Raw genomic sequence first — 4,707 nt, forward strand, 5'->3', positions numbered from 1 at the left:
TTGTACTGAAGAGCAGCAAACTCTTAATACATGCTTAATAAATGCAAAAGAAAAAATCGATCCATTATTATTATTATTATTATTATTATTATTATTATTAGCTATCTGTTGTTGTAGCACTAGTAAAATACCTACGGCCAATTTCAATTTAAAATACCCCCATACATGTGTTTGAACCGTGGGAGGGAGACCCCGGAGAGACCCACGCAAAACGGGGACAACAAACCCCACACAGAAAGGCCGCAGACTGGATTCAAACCCAGGACCTTCTTGTCGTGATGCGACTATGCTAACCACCAAATAAAGAAGGAAACATATCGTCTTTTAACTGTGGATTTAATTATCAGTCGCCCCGCCGGTAACAGAGTTACATGTGAAGTGCCAGGCCTCTGTTTCGATCTGTTCACATTTATATACAGAACACCTAAGCAAGAAAATGGAAAAGGAAAAATTGTTTATTTTTAGCATTTACTGTTGTTTAACAATTGACACGTATCGCTTATTTCATCATCTTATTGTATTTCACGGTCTATTTTCCGCGTGTGTTCAGTTAATATTTTAATACTACCAGAAACGAAAGGTGCAAAACTACATTTAAAGGCCTCACAGTGGCAAATTGTAGCGAACTACAGTGAAAGAAAAAATGTTTAAAGAATGTCGCAGGAAGCGAGTTTGTGCGTGTTCTTTTCCAGGCCGAGGAGCTCCGCTGTAACGGGCCTAATTCGTGCATCTCCACCGACTATGCTGAACATTAATGCGTTTTGAAGGCTGTCGGAAACGAAGGCAAATCTATTTGAAATATGGGTCAGAGCTCGAGCAGAAAGCTGTATCACATGATGCACGAGCTTTGCTTTTTCCTCATAACAGCAAAGCGCCGAAGCCGTCGAAGAACAGACCTTTAATATTATCGGTTGAAATAACGACAAACCTACGGAACTCGCAGTGGCTATGAGTTAGATAAAATGCTTACCGTGCATATAGAGAAGCACTATACAAATGTGGCTTTTAAGTGCTTTGAGCGCAATTATGTTTTCATTTCTATAAGATAGCTAATAAATTCAATTTTATTTATATTGCGCCAAATTACAAGAACAGCTGTCAGGGCGAAACAAAACAATGAAAAAAATGTATTTGTATTTTTCTTACTCAGTTGAGGCAACAGTAACAAGACTCTTTATTTTATTTTTTATTTTTTATTTAAACAACCCTACAATTTTAAATTGGAGGCCTCAACTAAATGTTGAAATTCTGTTAATGCTAAAACTCCGAATACATAACCAGATAAGAGAAAATCAAATAAAACATCTTGGACTCTCTTAAAACTTCACAGCAAAAGCTATAATCCTTGCTCAAGAGAACCACCTGAAACACTAAGTGTTGGGGCTTTAGAATCCTTATATTTGTGGGAGGTATTTCTCAAAGCACTGTTGGTGTACATTCAAGTCAAGAAACATATTGTATTTCTGGGATTAACACCTTTACAAACACTTATGACATAATTAACACCACTCCAGCTTGTCACATCGACATGGCAAATGTCTGCACTTGTGCTAACACACATTCGATAGTGGTTGTGAGGGTCTGGCGATTTATCAGTGCGTCTAGAGGAGGGTGATGGTTGGTCAGTTCTAGATGCTGTCATGTTGATTTGCTTCAAATTGTGGTTGACTGCAATCAAATCCTTTCAAGAGATATTGGTTTCTTGCTCAATACGACATAGTCTCCCTTACAGACAACTTAGCTGTATTTGATGCATAGGTCAAAGATGTATCCAAACATTGATAAGTGGAAGGATGGACAGATATATCTTGACCATACCTGCTACGTACCTACATCGACTTTAGGCACAAATGAGCCATCAGCAAAGTATGGATTTCTTTCTCTTTGCTTTACAGTTTAACAGTCAAAAGAGGCATGATCCCACAGACATCAGACTGCATGGCCTTATCCTATCCTATCTATTTGTTAAGATAAGATAAAAACCAAAAATGATATGCCATGCAGTGTTAATAAATTTGTAACATGTCAGTGCACTAATATATGCCAGGCACTAGAATTACCCATAATGGAAATACATCTGCATATTTTCCTCTAGACATTTAACATATATTTTTCCTCAAGTATTAGATAACATAGGATTAAATGTGATGAACAGTAAATTTTCATAAGATTTTACAAATTTCATCAGCATTATAAGTTGATCATCTCAGCATTGCTACCTGTGCACCTAAATGACAATTTAATTATTTGGTTGAACATGTTTTTAGATGGCAAAAATATAAAGCTTTTAAGCATACTTATGAAATCATTCTAGTATTAATTTCATGTAGTAGAAATAAACATATAATATAAATACCAATAAATGATCAGAAAAGGTTTTATTTCTTTCTAAAAAACAAAACAAGACCAAACAGAGTCAACACATTTCTAGCGTTCCTTTGTTGTTGCTTAACTTCCTGTAAGGAAGTTAATAGATGAGGTCTACCACTTAAAGGCAGATCAAAACCAAGTGGTAGAAATCGCTGAAACAGGTTAAGTTAATTTCAGTGCATGTTTCAGAAAAATATAGGGACTCAAAATGTGCTCTACCAAATGACTGAGCAGAACATTAAACGGTAACTCCAGGGAAAGTTCATGAGCAGGAGATTGCTAAACACTCTTTCCCTTTAATTTCCCTTTAAAAGAAATGGTGTCATTCATGACATAATACATATTTTCTGACAGAAATACCACAATTATTTACTGCCCACGACAGAGTCACATGCAAAAAACAAACAAACAATATTGTAAAACAGTCCATCATCCATCAGCTATTTGAGAAAGTAAAAAAAAAATAAAATCAATATTCTAGTACATGGAAGCTACAATGTTTCATTTCATTAAGGATTTTTCTAATTATTTCTGATAATCTTGGCCTACTGCTGAAAATTTCTTAACAGTATTTCAAGTTTTGTTACATTACTATTCAAAAAGTATAACTAGCATGTACCTGTCTATTTCAATACACACAACCAGAATCACGGAAAGACTGCTGCTGACAATTGCTTACAGCTTCTACAAGTCAACTAAGTCACAAAAAGTCAGCAAAGTAACCTGAGCTACAGTATTGCCTCAGCAATGCCATGATGTGATGCCTCCACACCACACTACATTTTATACGATAAAGAGTTATTGAGTTTTGGGTTTACAAATTAATGTAATTTTCAAAAACTGGACATTTCTGTACTGTAAATACTGTAAATCATTTTTGAATCATATTAGGAATTACTGTAATAATTTGAAATGCTATATTTTGATGATTTCTCAGAAATCATCAAAATATAGAAACATCCTGGAGTCAGGCATGTTGAGGATTGCGCCTGAGCCAAAGGGCCCAGTCAGATGCAGCCAGAAGAAGTAACATTGGCCCACCCTGTTGTGAGCTCATCACCTGCAGAAGGCGTCATAGAGATCGGGTGCAATGTGGCCAGCACCCAAATGCGGAAGCCCTAGAATTCAATTTCTACCATTGGAAATAGCTCCTGGGACATGGAATGTCACTTCTCTCATGAAGAAGAAGCCTGAGCTAGTTCATGCAACAAATAGGTACGGGCAGGCCAAGTGGAGCCTTGGACTAAGCCTTTCAGTTGGCCATGAAGCAATTCTGACAAACCATAAGTGATCCAGTAGCACTGTGTATAGTGGGGATGGAGTGCCGCTGCCTGAGGACATAGTTATGCATTCAAAGGAATACTTCAATTCCTATGACATTGAGGAAGCAAGGTCTGTGGACAAGGGCACAACTTGACCATCACAAGGACTGAGGTCACTGAGGCATTTTAACAGCTCCTTAGTAGCAGGTCCCCTCAGGTGGATAAGTTTTGCCCTGAGTACTTCAAGCATCTTGATTATGTTGGCCTGTCTTGGTTGACATGTCTCTGAAGCATTAGGTGGAAATTTTGGGCAGTGCCTTTCAGGCTGGGATGGTGGATCCTATTTTTAAGAAGCGGGACCAGAGAGTGTGCTCTAATTACAATGAGTCACAATACTTAAGAGATACTCTTTGCCAGGGTACTGAGCAGGAGAATCCATCCATTAGTCACACTCTGTAGTTTGGACATTGCCTTTAAATTAGCCTAGCTTGGATCAGTTTAGATGATTTTGTTAGTAACCGTACCTTTGAGAAGTTGGAGATGTGTACTAAAGAAAGTCTTAAACTCACTGTGCAGAAGTATCCACATTCAAGGTAGGAACCAGGGCATAAGGAACCAGTTGTGATCAGCATTGACTGACCAACTGTATTAGTTTCTGATCATGACTGTAACATATTTCTTAATCACACTGTAAGTAAGGATTATGGACTTGAGGTCTAAAAAGTTCCTCCCCTTATGAAGATGGGCCTCAGCGCCCTGAGTCGTTGATCAATTACGTCTCAGGGCACTGAGGTGAAACCCTCTTTGAACATGTTACCTCCTCCTGTCCTATCTGGGACTCTCGCCAACATTGATTCTACATTGCTGTCTATTATTAATAGCTCATGGAGGCAAGCTTGTGATTTAAGCATGCTGAGGTAACTCCTCTACTAAAGAAAACTAATCTTGATGCCAGCTCAATTGATAATTATCAGCCTATTTCAAAATTGCCATTTGTTAGTAAATTATTGGAAAAAAATGTAGACAGTCAGTTGGGTTCGGGTAATTGGCTCTGTAACAATTACTTTGTCTCAAA

Source organism: Pelmatolapia mariae, linkage group LG15, assembly GCF_036321145.2.
Source record: "Pelmatolapia mariae isolate MD_Pm_ZW linkage group LG15, Pm_UMD_F_2, whole genome shotgun sequence".
In the NCBI taxonomy this organism is placed as follows: Eukaryota; Metazoa; Chordata; class Actinopteri; order Cichliformes; family Cichlidae; genus Pelmatolapia; species Pelmatolapia mariae.